We start from the raw sequence: 18433 nt of genomic DNA, 5'->3' as shown, positions 1-18433 counted from the left end.
TTAAATTTCAAGCATCTAAATAGACTGGACCCAATAAGAAAATCATGATAGTAGTGGTATCTAGATCTCCGTGAATTCAGCAACGTATTGCAAGTAAAGTCTGAGATGGAATCTTATCGGACTACTCCATATCCTGGACCAGAGTTGTAGACCTTATGATAACAAGGTTACAGTACCTGTGGAATATCACAATAAGCAGGAATATCAAGGGATAACATTGATGTATCTTAATGTGCACAAATTCAAGTAGTAAGTACAAGAAATAAAAAAAGGAATAAATCAAGTTGTGAATCTGCTGTCAGCGTTAGGCACAGAGCACCTTGGTACTAATACTACTAAACTCTGTCTTCCCTGAAGGTCTCCCATCCTGGTACTGGCAGAGCCCAACACTGCTTAGCTTCCAAGATCAGACAGGGTCGGGCATTTACAGTGTGGTATGATATTATTCCCGCCTCTTACTCTGGGATCAGTAATGAGAGTTCGCCTAATGGTAAGATGGAAAAAAGGAGAATGATAGCCAGCTAAGGAAAGGAGAAATCAAAAGAGGGATCTGCTGCCAGCGTTAGGCAAAGGTACAAAATTATCAAGAATCACCCTCGGCATGTATCATTTGATCGCTGGTGAGAGTTCCTTAGAGAAAAGCAAGAAGTATAATAGCTATTACAGGCACTGTTTACATAAAGCAAGGTCTCAATGAATCCAAACTATTGATCTTAGTTTTCTGTGGATTCCGTCCCAATAATCAAGATATTACTGTAAGTAAGAATGGCAATAACTCACGGACTGTTTTCACAGGATACTCATGAAGTCATAGGTATATCAGATGTAACCCCTTCTCTCTAAGCTGATAGTTATCTGGGGGTTACCGTTAAGTGAAAATAACTATGAATATCTTGTGCCTCCACCCAAACCAATTTGTAAACCCGGGCTTGTTTGGGTAAGCCCTGCCGTTAGCTAGTGTATGTATGTGTGATCAGTATGTTGTGCTATTTATATACACTAGCATACCTTATACCTTTCTCTCCTTTTCCCTCTAGGTTCTTTGGATCCTTCTTTCACTTCGACTCAGTGATGGTAAGTATAACAGGTTTTATTATGTTGCAAATGAATAGCATATGACAAATAACTCTTATGAAACACTCAATAACATGCAGTAGGGTTTTCCCCGCTAATCCCTCTCTATGGGCCTATACAAACAGATTTGCATGCAATACAAAAAAACAAAATAATAGTAATACTATATATATATGAGTGACCCGGGTACTCAGAGATATTTAGTGCACTGTTGGGGCCCTGGTAAATTAGTTCACACTCTAACAGTGTTCTGGTTTACCTGGTAGTCTTGGTTTATTCGTATTATCCATCAGTCTTCTGCTCAACTTAACTATCTCCAGTAGTATAGCTGTGATATTTCCTCTGCGGTACACTAGTAAGCAAAACGATCACCTCTTGTAGTTAGCAGACTGATGATGTAAGTGATTACTTTGTCGCTAAGGCCAATGAAGGACACTCTTTCAGGGAGTACTTCACCACTGGGCTTCCAAGGTCATATAGTTCAAATTGTCTTAGTCAAATGACTACTTGGTGGGTCAGGGGTATAGTGGTGTCTATTCGCTAGAAGGGGGTATCAATATAGGTGCATTGTGTTTCTACCTCTCGCGGCTCGGAGAGTGGTTTTGCTAAAGTGGCACACCCCTCGTCCATCCATACAATTTCTGGCAGGGGGGAAGGAGATCCTTGTACCCTGGGGGTTGGTTTCACTGACACTGAGCATTAATGTCCATCATACTCCCTTTCCTATCGACCTGTGAACAGTCGAGAGGGAGTAGTGCTCTCTTTCTACTCTGAGTAGTCAATAACTTATTAACATCTGTATATTTAGGCTGCAGCTCATAAATGACTTAGTCCTCTTCCTCCTGATATGACTTCCAGTAATGCATTTGTGTATACCGCTCAGTCTCCCTGTGTTAATGGTATCACATTCAATATGTAAATGTTCAGAGTGCCATATCCAAATACGAGGCAAAACTACTTCTCCACTGCTATCACCATTAGCAGCCTGTCCCCGTGCATAGAGGGCTATGAATTGGGCTACCAGGTATTAACTATAATCTGGTCCCCTATTGATGTACTTTATCCTTTGATCCTCCCCTCTTCTCCGCCTCTCTCTTTAGTGTCAGTCAATGTGTATATGTAAGTACTCCCCCGACTCTCTTCCTCCACACTAGTCCTGACTTATCTGACGTGTAGTTCAGGGACACGGGCACTGAGCACAATCACCTCACCGACCTCCTCTGCAGGTGCGTTGCTACGGGTACCTGTCAGATACCTGACCTCACTGTACCGCTGCTGCCGCTGCCGTTCTCTACTCCTTCAATACCACCACCGCCGGTGGTGTCTCCACGTATCCCTCTTTCTCTATCCGCCTGATCTGCTGCTGCTGTGCTCTCCCTCAGCACTGCCGCTCGCACCAACTGTCTTTTTCAGCCGTTACTTCGGGTCCCGTATGTAGTCCGTTTCTGCTGGCTCACGCTCCCTTCCCAGCAGGGAAAAGTCCCATTCCTCGAGACACCCCCGCTCTAGAAAGTTCTCCTGTTCCCTGCGTTGCATATCCATACTTTCTTTTTCAATATATATATATGCATGCATGTACATTATAACAATATCATATAGCACACTATCATTAAAGTTATATACATATTTGTATTTAGAAGTTACACTTGTCTCTATATTTTAATATTGTTTTATTTATCTGGGTTACACTCTCCCCCTGGTGATCTATGCGACTTTGTCAAGCTAGATCACCACACACTAGTATTCTAATATTCCGTTGTCAGCTATATTTCCTTCAAAATACGGCCAAGAGAACACCATACCTTAATGATTAACTCGGGGAATTGTACAAGGGGTTCCTAACTGATCATACGTAAATATCAAAGGAGCTCGTCTTTGTCTTTCTGGTCTGCTGTACTCCACCTCAGTTGTGCTGTTAGAGTCACCTGCAGTATGATGCCACCAGTTTCCCGGTACCTCCCTATCTTCTTCTACCAGGCCTATTCCCGGGCCATTCTCAATTACATCTTCCTCTATTATTTCCAACCCTTCCCCAGGAAAATCGCCATACTCAATATCAACGTGGTCTTTGGGATTCTCGTCTGCCTCCCTGATTGGATCCTTGTAGTAGTAACCCCCACTTTCTTCTTCTACCTCTGTATCTCCAACTCCATTTAGTTCATCCCTCTTTAGAGACTCTCCTTTTGTGATCCGAACCTCATTCTCCTCTGTAAATGAGTCCAAGCGTACTTCACGCCCAATAGGGAGCAGGTGTTGTCGATGATAAGTTAAAACGGCTCCTGATCCATCTTCCGGTTGTATTTTATATACTGGCAGATTTGGGAGCTTCTCGACCACCACATATGGCTGTTCTTTCCACCTATTGACAATTTTGAATTTCTTTGGTGTCCCTAACCTTCGGAGCAATACTCTGTCTCCCGGTGCTAATACTTGGTCCTTCACTTTCCGATCGTATCGGGTTTTGTTCTTGTTTCCTAGTTTGTTTGCAGTACTCTCGGCTAACTCGTATGCTCTCTTCAATTCTTCCCGTAATTTCTTCACATAACTTGTATGAGAGGAATAGGAACTTTCTCCTGAAGACACACCCATGCTTACATCTATCGGGAGTTTAGCTTCCCTCCCAAACATGAGGTAATAAGGTGAATACCCAGTGGCTTCGCTCTGCGTGCAGTTGTACGCGTGTACTAACTGAGTAATATGCCTTTTCCAATGAACCTTACTTAGAGGACTTAAAGTCCCCAGCATATTAAGTAACGTCCTATTAAAACGTTCCGGCTGTGGGTCACCCTGGGGATGATAGGGCGTGGTTCGTGATTTCTTAATACCACAGCTCTTACATAGTTCCTTGATCAACTTGCTCTCAAAATCTCTGCCCTGGTCTGAGTGCAGCCTATTTGGGAGCCTATAGTGGATAAAGAACTTGTTCCAGAGAGTATTCGCTACAGTGACCGCCTTTTGGTTGGGAGTTATGTACGCCTGGGCATATCGGGTGAAGTGATCTGTCACCACCAGAATATTACATTTGTTTCCCGATTCTACTTCTAGTGTCAAAAAATCCATGCATACAAGATCCATAGGACCAGTACTCTTGAATGTCACCAATGGGGCTACTCTGGACGGTAATGTTTTCCTCACTACACAGTTCCCACAATTTCTGCAATATCGTTCGATCTCCCTGTTCATTCCTGGCCAATAGAATCGATCGGTCACTAGTTTTAGAGTCTTCTCATACCCCAGGTGCCCATGTTTATCATGAAGGGAATGCATGACTTTCAACCGGTGTTTCTTGGGTAGTACCAGTTGGTATCTTTCTCTTCCATCATTCTGCTTAATACATCGATGTAATATTCCTCGAATGATAACCAAATTCTTCCTTTGCCTATTCAGGAGTCTAACTTCCTCTTCCACCTCAGGCTCAATAGAAGTGCCTCTACACTTTCCAGGCATTACATGTTTAATACTTGAATCCCTGAATTGGTCCTGTCGAATTTGACATTCTTTCAATTTGGGTAAACCTTCCAGATCCATCAAGCTGACCCAACAATACGATAGGGGTATAGCCTCCGGAGAAGCTCCCAGCGCACTTACTTGCATATTCTTCAGAGTGTTATCCACTCGCAGGATATGACACATACTCCGAATCTCTCCGGCAGGTACTTCAATCCACTCATCACTGTCCTTCTTTTCCACTACCTGTCCAGGAATCCTGGATAAAGAATCTGCGTCAATGTTATTCACTCCTGGCCGGTACTTTAGAGAGAACTCATACAAGGCCAAAGCTGCCAACCATCGGTGTCCAGTAGCGTCTAATTTCGCTGTGGTGTGTATGTAGGTGAGCGGATTGTTATCGGTGTGAACCTCGAATTTTGCTCCATATAAATAATCATGGAACTTGTCCACAATGCACCACTTCAAGGCTAGAAATTCTAACTTATGTGTAGGATATCGCTTCTCACTATCAGACACTCCTCTACTGGCGAAAGACACTGGTTTTAGTTCATTCTGATGTCTCTGATACAGTACACCTCCAAGCCCTTCTATGGAGGCATCAATGTGTAGGACATAGGGCAAATTAGGGTCCGCATAAGCCAGCACCGGAGCTTTTGTCAATTTCTCCTTTAAGCCTCTAAAAGCTTTCTCACATTCACTCGTCCACCTCTCTCCAAATGGCTCATTAGTCTTATAGACATTCTCTATTATTCCTGTCTTGAGTCTTTTTTTCCCTTTTACAGGTAAGTATCCCTTCGTTAGATCAGTTAGTGGTTTAGCAAGTGCAGAATAGTTTGAGACAAACCTGCGGTAATATCCACAGAATCCCAGAAACGATCTTAGTTCTCTTAGTTTGGTTGGTCGTGGCCAGTTCTCTACAGCTCTAACCTTCTCAGGGTCTGTGGCTACTCCGTCATTACTCACGATATGCCCCAGATATTTAACGCTCAGTTGACATAAGTGGCATTTATCTAATGATAGTTTTAGACCACCTTCAATCAATCTCTCTAGGACCTTTATGAGGCGACGGTTGTGTTCTTCAAATGTGGCTCCAAATACGATTATATCGTCCAGATACACCAACACTTCTCGGTAATTCATATCACCGATAATCTTCTCCATTGTCCTCTGAAAAGTCGCTGGGGCCCCTTTCACTCCCTGTGGCATTTGGAGAAATTCATAAAATCCCAGTGGGCATATAAAAGCGGTTTTATCTCGGTCCTCTGGGCACATTGGTATCTGATAATAACCATTCCTTAGGTCAAGGACTGAGAATAGAACACTTCCCTGCAAACAGTCTAGAGCCTCATCTATTCGGGGTACCGTATATTGATCGGTCATTGTCCTTTGGTTCAGCGTTCTATAGTCGATACACATCCGAATATTCCCGTTCTTTTTCCTAGCGATGACTATGGGGGAAGCATATGGGCTCTTAGATTCAATTATCACCTGGTTTTCTAATAACCCCTTCAAGTGTCTTCTCACGTCCTCAAAGTCAGCTGGCGCTATTCGTCGTGACCGCTCACGAAAAGGAGTGTCATCCGTTAACTTTATATGGTGTTCCACCCCTTTAGCCATTCCTAGATCCCACTCTCCAGTGGAGAAAGCTTGCCTTCGACAATCCAGTTCCTTGACCAAGCCATTCCTCTCTTCAGCTGTAAGTTCACTTCCAACAAAGCATACATCGAATTCACCAGTACTCTCCATTGGCTTTTCCTCCGGATTTACACTGTAAGAATAGGAAGGCAGATCAGCACGTTCACTGTCCTGTTTTAGCCATTCTACTAGAATAGGGTATATTCTAGTGTTAGTCCCAATAATTACGTGGGGTTCGGTTCTTCCTGGGGGGACTTCCGGGCAGACCAGTGCAATCAGGGGCACACATGAACTCTCGCTCTCTTCTCCTTCCATTTGTTGAAGTTCCATTGTTATTTCCACATACCCCAAGTATGGATATTTTTCCACACTAAGGCCCCATATAACCAATCCTGACAATGGTTGGATTGGGACATCAGGGATATTGTTTCGGTACCAGTTCTCAAATATTATAGAGACTTGGGAACCACTATCAATTAGGATCGTACAGTGATGCCCATTTATCCTAGCTGCCATAATTGGAGCATTTCCCATTAGTCCTTCGGGTAGGTCCCCGTTCCACCACGTGTTCCCCATTGCACAGCATCCGACTTCTAGGAGGCCTGTGTGGTCTGCAGGTCTTCCTCGCCCGTTGCCCTGGCTGGTATCTTCTCTATTAGCATTGGTGTTGATTGTCCGGGATACATTGCGGTTGAGGTTGCACTCGAAAGCTCTATGGCCTATCCTCCCACACTTAAAACATCCTCTGGTGGTAAAGTTATTTCTCCTTCCCGTATCCCTAATACCCACGTCGGAAGCAGCATTCTGTGACGAGGCATTGGTACTCTGGGTGGTTATAAACTGGTCTATTTTTTTATTCTGTTCTTCTATCAGTTTTAGGATTTTATCTTCCAATAAATTAGTCTCAGTTGTGGATTGCACTACCTTAACCTTTTTGATGGTCCGTTCCCTCATCTCTATGAGTGCCTCCTCCTGCTTTACTTCTTTCAATAACTCATTAAAAGTTGGTGGGGGTTCTTTTGCCCCAGAACATCTCAGTTTTTGTGCCACCGAATCTGTTGTCAATGCTCCTCGTAAAAGTTGTTTCATACGACTCTTGTCTACTTCTTCCTTACTTATTCCTCCTTTATCAACAATTTTATATAGTAATTTATCTACTCTTATTACATACGAGCTTAGTTTCTCTCCAGATTCTTGGAAAGTGTGGTATAGCCTGGAATTAAGGTCTACCACATCTTCCAGGGTGCCATAAGTATAATCTAAGGCATCTAAATAGGTCTCCAGGGTAGCATTTGGATTACTCCGTCTAGCCGCCTGGACTATCCCCATGGCCGGCCCTTTTAAGCTCTCTACAACTCGTTGACGTTTTATTTGATCAGGACACTGCCACTCCTCAGCCTGTTGCACAGCAGCCTCCTTCCAGTCTTCATAAGTTTCTTCTCCTGTAGGTACAGGCACAATGCCCGAGAAGATCCTTAGCCTCCGATAGCTTCCTTCGTAGTGCCATCGCTCTAACTGGGATACTACCCTATCCACTATTGTCTCAAATTGTCCTCCGGTCAGATTAGTGTCCCCATTTCCCTGGCCTGAGGCTACAGGGACTCCTAAAACACGAGTATCCATTACTCCCTCCTCTTTCCTGACCGGCCATATAATACTCCATTTCTTTCCTGTTTCCTCATCAGCCATCATCATTGGTGGGATTAAACTGGTATCTGGTTCCTTCTCCATTTCTATCAATACAGCCACCATTCCTCCCACATCTCCCCTCAGTTTGTCCACTATCTTTGGTCTAGTGACTCCATATAGAGTGCTGATCCGGCTCAGTACCTCTTCTTCTGAATAACCTTCAAAGTCCCCCCATACTCCCATACATCTCCTATGACTGGTCTCTTTTTTCTGACACCATGTATAAGTGCTATCTCCAGTCAACGTTTCCATGGTACTTAATAGTTACAGAAGTGATGCTTGATCAACTATCTGGGTTCTACCAGCGCTGCTCTACCCATCTCAGCAGTGCCTCCACTTTGTAACCCCTTCTCTCTAAGCTGATAGTTATCTGGGGGTTACCGTTAAGTGAAAATAACTATGAATATCTTGTGCCTCCACCCAAACCAATTTGTAAACCCGGGCTTGTTTGGGTAAGCCCTGCCGTTAGCTAGTGTATGTATGTGTGATCAGTATGTTGTGCTATTTATATACACTAGCATACCTTATACCTTTCTCTCCTTTTCCCTCTAGGTTCTTTGGATCCTTCTTTCACTTCGACTCAGTGATGGTAAGTATAACAGGTTTTATTATGTTGCAAATGAATAGCATATGACAAATAACTCTTATGAAACACTCAATAACATGCAGTAGGGTTTTCCCCGCTAATCCCTCTCTATGGGCCTATACAAACAGATTTGCATGCAATACAAAAAAACAAAATAATAGTAATACTATATATATATGAGTGACCCGGGTACTCAGAGATATTTAGTGCACTGTTGGGGCCCTGGTAAATTAGTTCACACTCTAACAGTGTTCTGGTTTACCTGGTAGTCTTGGTTTATTCGTATTATCCATCAGTCTTCTGCTCCACTTAACTATCTCCAGTAGTATAGCTGTGATATTTCCTCTGCGGTACACTAGTAAGCAAAACGATCACCTCTTGTAGTTAGCAGACTGATGATGTAAGTGATTACTTTGTCGCTAAGGCCAATGAAGGACACTCTTTCAGGGAGTACTTCACCACTGGGCTTCCAAGGTCATATAGTTCAAATTGTCTTAGTCAAATGACTACTTGGTGGGTCAGGGGTATAGTGGTGTCTATTCGCTAGAAGGGGGTATCAATATAGGTGCATTGTGTTTCTACCTCTCGCGGCTCGGAGAGTGGTTTTGCTAAAGTGGCACACCCCTCGTCCATCCATACAATTTCTGGCAGGGGGGAAGGAGATCCTTGTACCCTGGGGGTTGGTTTCACTGACACTGAGCATTAATGTCCATCATACTCCCTTTCCTATCGACCTGTGAACAGTCGAGAGGGAGTAGTGCTCTCTTTCTACTCTGAGTAGTCAATAACTTATTAACATCTGTATATTTAGGCTGCAGCTCATAAATGACTTAGTCCTCTTCCTCCTGATATGACTTCCAGTAATGCATTTGTGTATACCGCTCAGTCTCCCTGTGTTAATGGTATCACATTCAATATGTAAATGTTCAGAGTGCCATATCCAAATACGAGGCAAAACTACTTCTCCACTGCTATCACCATTAGCAGCCTGTCCCCGTGCATAGAGGGCTATGAATTGGGCTACCAGGTATTAACTATAATCTGGTCCCCTATTGATGTACTTTATCCTTTGATCCTCCCCTCTTCTCCGCCTCTCTCTTTAGTGTCAGTCAATGTGTATATGTAAGTACTCCCCCGACTCTCTTCCTCCACACTAGTCCTGACTTATCTGACGTGTAGTTCAGGGACACGGGCACTGAGCACAATCACCTCACCGACCTCCTCTGCAGGTGCGTTGCTACGGGTACCTGTCAGATACCTGACCTCACTGTACCGCTGCTGCCGCTGCCGTTCTCTACTCCTTCAATACCACCACCGCCGGTGGTGTCTCCACGTATCCCTCTTTCTCTATCCGCCTGATCTGCTGCTGCTGCTGCTGTGCTCTCCCTCAGCACTCCCGCTCGCACCAACTGTCTTTTTCAGCCGTTACTTCGGGTCCCGTATGTAGTCCGTTTCTGCTGGCTCACGCTCCCTTCCCAGCAGGGAAAAGTCCCATTCCTCGAGACACCCCCGCTCTAGAAAGTTCTCCTGTTCCCTGCGTTGCATATCCATACTTTCTTTTTCAATATATATATATGCATGCATGTACATTATAACAATATCATATAGCACACTATAATTAAAGTTATATACATATTTGTATTTAGACGTTACACTTGTCTCTATATTTTAATATTGTTTTATTTATCTGGGTTACACAGACATAACCAACCCTTCAGGAACCCAAAAGTCTAGGCGAAAACGATCACACAGAATTAAATTGAATACCACTTTTAAATCATTAAAATCACATAAGGTCCCCACGTAATCACAGGTGTTATCAAAAAGAACAAATTATGTCTCAAATCAGACAGTATAGGTATTATACTCCTAAATAGGTGATAGTGCAACTGGGGGACCGAATGTCCCAATCTGCATCTCACACATGTTGTTCTTCCCAAAACACTGTATTGTAATACACATTGAACAACTATTGAAAATAGTGCTATTAGTTATTGTTATGCAGATAATCAACAAAGTGTTAAACAATGGGTACCATCCGAGTGAATTCTGCATAGATACTGCTCATAGTATGCCTAGCATAATAATCACCTAGGCATAGTGTGCGGCATAGGCAGGAGTCCGGTCAGATAATTTCCCGTATCGCAGTGATTTATTATAGTCTGTCTCTTCCTACACTGTTAATGGGTCTTGTACTTTCATATTGCCCTTTGCTGGAGCAGTGCATTTTAAGATGAGCATTTGTGTGTGGAGTTGTGTAGTGTTTTCAGGACAGATGACTTTTCTTTATCAGCCTGGAAGAGACCTGTTCTTGTGACAATTTTTTTTATTTAGAGCCAGTTATCACCTATCTGTTTTATTTATTATTAACTGTGACTAAAATATGGAAAAGAAAAATGTTTTTTTTATATACAGTATATATATATATAATATATATATATATATATATATATACTGTATATATGAAGAAGAAAAAGGTTGTTCAGTTCTGCACTGAATATAATCAGTATAATATACTATTCTGCATGAAAATACCAACAATAGGTCAGTGAAGGTTTCCCAATTAAGGGATCACACTCATACGTGGTTGTTGATGCACCCAGAGTCAATATAGTAATACTAGAAACTAATAAGGAAAAAAAGAAACTATTTGGTGGGTCACTCTTACAGTTATATTTTTTAAATATAACTTTATTCTAAATCATTAAAATATAAAAGATAACCCCCACCAGTCCAAATTCAAGAGTAAAATCAAATGTATATATCTTTACCTATTACTGGTTACCAGTGCCAGATTAAGGCCCACATGGGCCTGGAGCTGAAATTTATAAAGGGCCTATTGTGTGCTGCCTCAGGAGGTGTGTCCAATACCGTGGTGTGTGACTAGTAATGTAGTTGTGCGGCCTACACAGAGTGTGTGGCCTTGCCAGGGGGTGTGGCTAGCACCATGGAGGACATAGCTACCGCCTACCTTCAACTACCTCAATCTCCGTATCATCTTCACTCATATGAAACATGCATGACCTGTTATTTTATTGATCATTGAATAAAATATTTAAAAAAACAACAACATTGGCTTAACTGAAATGTTGTGTACATTCTTAGACACTATTATACCATCTCCTCTTTGATATATAAAAAAAGAAAAGAGAGGGAGAGGGTACCCACAAATTTTAAGTATCCGTTGAATGTATAAAGACAGATATTAGAGATACCTGCTGCAGTCTCCCATTTCCTATCGCAAAACGGAAAGCTACTCTGGGGGCTGCTTTATTGCCAAATTTACCAAGCTCCAGAAGATAATGTCATATAAAGATGGTGTTAGCCATTTTAGTCTGTAAAAAGTGCCGGAAAGAGAGATCTGTAGGATCCCTCCCCAACACTCTCCTCTCATACATGCACGATCAGCAGACCGCACATGTGCAGTAATGCATTCAGACTGAGATCCTGAAAGTAAAGGGATTGCTAATGCAATCACTTTACTTTTACACATTGCAGGGATGGGCTCATATAAGAACCCCTGTCCCTGCAGGTGAAACTTGATACATACTAGCGGTATATCATTTCTTATTGTCGTGATATGGAGGACAAGGACCAGGGCTGACAGAAACACAAAGTATGGGGGCTGGACAAGATGTTCAGCAAGATAGCGTGCAGGTGAAGGCGGAAACAGAACACTAGATAGAGAGGGGCAGGGTTGAAGCTAGGCTTTCTGTCACCTGGGACAAAGACTCAGCTCGGAGCCCACTCCCCTCCTTCCCCAGTAGATAGTAGTCAACCTCTACCTATATGACACCATATAACATAGAGAGCATTAAAGTGACCACCATATACTAGGGCATCGCAGTGACCGGCATATTATACAGAGAGTATCAGTAACTTCCATATAATGTAGGAAGCATTATAGTGACCACCATATAATACAGAAAACATCAATGACCACCATTCAGTATACCAAGTGACTGTCAAGCAATACAAAGCCATATATTCCAGACAGCACCAATAACCACCGTAAAATACAGAGGACATCACAGCCACACAGGATTCCGTTAAGATCCTGACTGACGGAATACAGATGCCGGGATCCCGGCACCCGTCAGAATCCCAACATCAGGAGAACGACGCAGGAACTCCGACAGCCGTGATCCCGACTGTTTAAGTATCAGTGCAATTGCTCGGGTTAGTGCCGGAGTAGGGGGTTGGGTTTAGCCAACACAGGGGAGTTCGGGTTATGCTGTTGGGGGTGGGAGGTTAGGGTTAGGCTGTGGACAGAGGGGGTTAGGGTTAAGCAACACCGGGGGGGGAGTAAGGTTTAGGCACTAAGGGGGTGGGTTAGGGTCAGGGTACGGGCCAGGGGGATAGGTAGGTTTAGGCACTACCGGGGCTAGGTTAGGGTTAGGGAAGGGAGGGTTAGGGGGTAGGGTACAGGAGTTATCTTAGTAAACTCACCCCTGTCGGGAATTCATCCTTCGGGATGCTGGCGACAGTATTTTGACTGCTGGCATTCCATCCGGCGGTCATTCATACTGAACCCCAGCCACACAGCATGGAACCTGGAATGGGGTAAGACAGCAAGCTACTGATGTGTGGATGTGTGTGTGTGTGTGTGTGTGTGTGTGTGTGTGTGTGTGTGTGTGTGTGTGTGTATATATATATATATATATATATATACATATACACGCAGTGGTGTTACAAGGACTTTGTGGTTCACAATGCAATATTTTGAAGGGGCCACCAATGACATTAATTGATCTCCACATTGCCACATCATTGACAGGACTATATATTTATATCCCCCCACCCCGACTGACATTAACAGTTCTCTCTGGGGTTCACAGTGAGTTACAAAAACACTCATTACAGCTCATGGTCAGGCAGCTCCTCCTCCTCTTTGGTTATCACATCATCGGTTGGCCAGGGAAATGCTGAGAGCATCAGTCTCTCCCAGCAGCAGGCTCCTCCTCTCCTCACCAGTAGAAAGACATCAGGCATGTTACTGCCTCCCACCCTCTGTGTTCATAATATTGTGTTCGCTTAAGTCAGTAAGTGAGCCTGCGGCCTCTGGCTCTCCTGTGAGGAAGTGCAGAAGAGCTGAGAAAGTAGAGCCGCCATTCGCGGCTGCAGCTCCCCACCGGAGGGGACACGCTAAAACATATGAGGCGCAGGGAGGGTTTGTGAATCCTACCTCTGCGCTGGCATATGTATTTGACACCCGGGCCTGCAAGGACTGATGTCCAGGGACTCAGGAGTGATTGTGGTGATAGCCCGACAGGGGATTGGTGGTCGGGGGTTCGGACAGCCAATTGCAGTGCTGATGAAGTGGAGTCCGGGAAATATATTACAGCATACCAATCCTCTGGGCCTATTTTGATGGGGGGCTTGGAGCTGCAGCTCTATCCACACCATTATCATTCCGGCCCTGCTGGTTACAATATGGTCTATGTCTTAAGCAAATTACAGTTACAATTTGCAATTATTTATTGAATGCTCCTTAGCAAGATGAAAGTGTCTAAAATATTATCATTTTTCATGTGGTCATATTTCAGTTTAAGGACCTAATTCAGCATGGATCACAAAAGCAAAATCTTTCTCTAATGGGCAAAACCATGTTGCACTGCAGGTGGGGCAAATATAACATTTGCAGAGAGAGTTAAGGTCCATACACACTTAACGATATAATGAGCGACGTCGCTCATTTTCCCCCTCCTTGAGCGACGTCGCTCATTTTATCGTTAAGTGTGTATGCCGCCAGCGACGACCGATGCGCGGCCCCGCGGGTGGGCAACGATCGTCGCTGTCGGTAGGGCATGCATGAAGGATGTGGACTGTCGTCCACGACCTTCATGCAGGGCTGGCGGGGGCGTGACGTCACTGAGCGATATGAGCGGTCATATCGCTCAGTGCGTACAGGCGGCCGCAGACCGGCCGGCCCGGGAGGGGGAAACGTTAGACGATGTCGCTCACAGAGCGACATCGTCTAATGTGTATGGGCCTTTAGATTTGGGTGGGTTATGTGCAGGGTAAATACTGGCTGCTTTATTTTTACACAGCAATTTATATTTCAGTTTGAACACATCCAGGGCCGGCCCGCCCGTTACGTTGGTTCCGCCACAGGCAGGCGCCACAGTGAGGAGGGCGGTGCCGCCGCCGGCAGCCTGGAGTGGATCATGTCTACCCAGAAGCGGAAGCTCAAGCTGCATACATACCACCAGCTTTGGCAGTGCGGCTCCTGCCAGAGACCAGCGTGAGGAGCGCCAGCTGGTGAGGGGGACTGTGTGATGGCGAGTGATAGGCCGGTCGGGTCCCCATGTAACCGGGCATAATTGTAAGCATAGGCGTGCACACAGGGCCCAGGCACCCCCTAATGTCCGGGCTGGCACCCCCACATGCTACGCCTGCTGCTCAGTCCTGACTCCTATTCTATCCCGCGCTGCAAGTAGCAGGATGCGCAGCTGGAGGAGCTCTCAGCTCAGGCAGTCTTACACCATATTGCATCAGGGGGGATAAGCAGAGACGCGGTGGCAGTTGATGCAGTACGGTGTAAGAGAGGAGCCCGCTGCCCAGACTGCCTGAGCTGAGTGCTCCTCCAGCTGCGCGTCCCACGAGGTCAGCAAGCATACCGGTAAATCCGCTACTGGCAGCGCGGATTTACCGATACAGAGTTTCAGGCATCTCTGATTTACCTCCCTCTTCCCGCGTCTCTTGCCCGGCTGCGGCAGTGACCCCACCGGAGACTACTTACCACCAAAGTGCCAGACTGGAAGGTCCACGGAGCCTCCTCTCAACTTCCAGGTAAACTGCTCTCCCACTTCCTCCCTCCCATGCCCCTCTCTCTATCTCCCCCCATGCCTCTCTTTCCATGCCCCCTCACCCTTCATGCCCCCTCTCCATGCCCCTCTATCTCCTCATGCCCTCTCACCCTTCATACCCCTCACCCTTCATGCCTCCTCACCCTTCATGCCCCCCACTCTCCATGTCTCTCACTCTCTCCATGCCCCTCTCTCTCCCCATGCCCCCCTCTGTCCTAATGCCCCTCTCGCTGTTCATACCTCTCTCTCCTTGTGCCCTCCCTCCATGCCTTTCTGTCTCTAAATATATATCTAAAAATCCTGCGTTTGCCCCTGGGACTGAGGCCGGACAGTGGCGGCCAGGGGTGGAGGGCTGCCTATTGTGTCAGTCCCAGACCGTTATACAGTGTGGAATAATGTGAATTTTGTCTCATACCATGTGACGTAACATGATTTTCACCTCATACTGTGTGGCGTAATGTGAATGTGGTTAATACTGTGTGGCGTAATGTGATTTTCAGCTCATACTGTGTAAAATAATGTGATTTTCAGCTCATACTGTATGGACTAATGTGAATTTCAGCTCATACTGTGTGTAATAATGTGAATTTCAGCTCATACTGTATGGACTAATGTGAATTTCAGCTCATACTGTGTGTAATAATGTGAATTTCAGCTCGTACTGTGTGGACTAATGTGAATTTCGGCTCATACTGTGTGGCGTAATGTGATAGTTGTCTCATATCTCATACTGTGTGCTATAATGTGAATTTCAGCTCATACTGTGTGCTATAATGTGAATTTCGATTCATACTGTTTGAAGTAATGTGAATTTCGGCTCATACTGTGTGGAGTAATGTGATTTTCGTCTCATACTGTGTGGCGTAATGTGATAGTTGTCTCATATCTCATGCTGTGTGCTATAATGTGAATTTCAGCTCATACTGTATGCTATAATGTGAATTTCGGCTCATACTGTTTGAAGTAATGTGAATTTCGGCTCATACTGTGTGGGGTAATGTGAATTTCAGCTCATACTGTGTGGCATAATGTGATAGTTGTCTCATATCTCATACTGTGTGCTATAATGTGAATTTCAGCTCATACTGTGTGCTATAATGTGAATTTCAGCTCATACTGTTTGAAGTAATGTGAATTTCGGCTCATACTGTGTGGGGTAATGTGAATTTCGGCTTATATTGTGTGGCATAATGTGATAGTTGTCTCATATCTCATACTGTGTGCTATAATGTGAATTTCAGCTCATACTGTGTGCTATAATGTGAATTTCAGCTCATACTGTTTGAAGTAATGTGAATTTCGGCTCATACTGTGTGGGGTAATGTGAATTTCTGCTCATACTGTGTGGCGTAATGTGATAGTTGTCTCATATCTCATACTGTGTGCTATAATGTGAATTTCGGCTCATACTGTATGGGGTAATGTCAATTTCAGCTCATACTGTTTGCAGTAATGTGAATTTTGGCTCATACTGTTTGAAGTAATGTGAATTTCAGCTCATATTGTGTGGAGTAATGTGAATTTCAGCTCATACTGTGTGGAGTAATGGGATTTTCAGCTCATACTGTGTGGGGTAATGTGAATTTTGACTGATACTGTATGGCGTAATGTGAATAAGTGGCACTACTGTCAGTAGCTGGTGAACAGGGGCAAATGTGTGACAAATACTGGTGGACTGCGGAGGAGGGGTCTGATGGCATAGAAAGAAGCAGATGTGGCTCAGATGGCACATGTGTACATTAGAAATTTTACTTGTGTTTTATTAAAACTCAAATGTTCGGCCCCCTATATATCCTGTATTTTTCACAGTGGCCCACTCAAAATCAGGGTGTAGGTGCTAGGGCGTGGTGTGTGTGTGTGTGTGTGTGGGGGGGGAATGCACATGCACCTAGGCCAGTGATGGGGAACCTTTGGCACTCCAGCTGTTGTTCAATTACACATCCCAGCATGTCCAGCTACAGTTGTGCTATTTGGCCATGCTAAAGCTGTAGCAGGGCATGCTGGGATCTATAGTTCAACAACAGTTGGAGTGCCAAAGGTTTCCCATCATTGACCTAGGTGCATGTGCATTCCCCTCCCTCCTCCCCACACTAACTCCTTGTACCCTTGGGGGTACTATTGTGTGGCTGGCCCTGAACACACCCCACCCAAATCTAACTCTCTCTCTGCACATGTTATATCTGCCCCACCTACAGTGCACATGTTTTTGCCCATTAGAGAAAGATTTTTCTTTTGTGATCCATGCTGTATTAGACCCTAAATCTGTAATGTGTAGTCATTTTGATACTGCCAATTGCCCCATAATAGTGTCTCACAGAGAGAAATATAATGTACGAGTCCAGCTGCTTAAAGGAAGTGGCAAAGCCCATGTGGAACACTATTTGTGTAAGTGGTAAGTGTCTGGAGTGGCTGCACCCTGCTTTATCAAAGGTCTACAACACCTGGTATTCCCTGGGGGTCTCCCATCCAAGTCCTAACTGGTCCCAACACTACTTAGCTTCCAATATCAGACGAGAGTGGGAGTGTACAGTGTGGTATGGTTGTAGGTATAATGACATATATTTATTAAGAGAACTCTATGGATTTTTGCTACAGTATATGTTTTATGTATAATTGTATTCTTCAAATATTGGTAATACTTTAGATCCTAGCTGTATCCAATGGGAGCACTAGGTCAAAGTTTCTTTCTGTAGGTAAATGTCTCTTTCTACATGGTACAGAAACCTGCTTTTTTTAAAAAAAATAGGCTTAACAATTATTCTGCTGGATGTGTGGAGGTCAGCACATTCATCCATATTTAGTGGCCCTGCATTACTCAATCTCAATTCGTGCTTCTACAGAACATTAGGGTTTGATTTTGAGTTGGACGCATCTTCATTTTATGCTAATGGCACTACATAGTCCTTCCCCGGTGTACATCCATGCGTTTGAATGTGCAAGGACTGAGGCATCCACTGTCAGCAATCCATACAGATGGAGCCTCCGTTATCTTGGCAGGCTGAGGCGTTAGATGAGATCAGGCATGCCTGGGCACAAGGAGGTGTTCCTAGTTGTAGGGAGGCTCGCCTAGTCATAGGGAGGCACACAGAGCGTTTGGCATTACCTTTAAGTGTAACACCTGCGATCATCCACCAGATGTCGCTTTTTAAAATCACCATTGCGCAGTGAGAGGTGCATCTCATTACGCTAC

At 44.5% G+C, this 18433-nt stretch overlaps 2 pseudogenes; both read right to left on the bottom strand.

The window, feature by feature from the left end:
• Nucleotides 1-329: 329 nt before the first annotated feature.
• LOC134949964 (5S ribosomal RNA) lies at nucleotides 330-448 on the bottom strand (annotated as a pseudogene).
• A 17224-nt stretch (nucleotides 449-17672) lies between these two features.
• LOC134951497 (5S ribosomal RNA) lies at nucleotides 17673-17791 on the bottom strand (annotated as a pseudogene).
• Nucleotides 17792-18433: the final 642 nt, after the last annotated feature.

The sequence above is a fragment of the Pseudophryne corroboree genome, chromosome 1 (genome assembly GCF_028390025.1).
Source record: "Pseudophryne corroboree isolate aPseCor3 chromosome 1, aPseCor3.hap2, whole genome shotgun sequence".
NCBI lineage: Eukaryota > Metazoa > Chordata > Amphibia > Anura > Myobatrachidae > Pseudophryne > Pseudophryne corroboree.
Note: the sequence above shows the minus strand (reverse complement) of the source record. Positions and strands in the feature narration are given on the sequence as shown.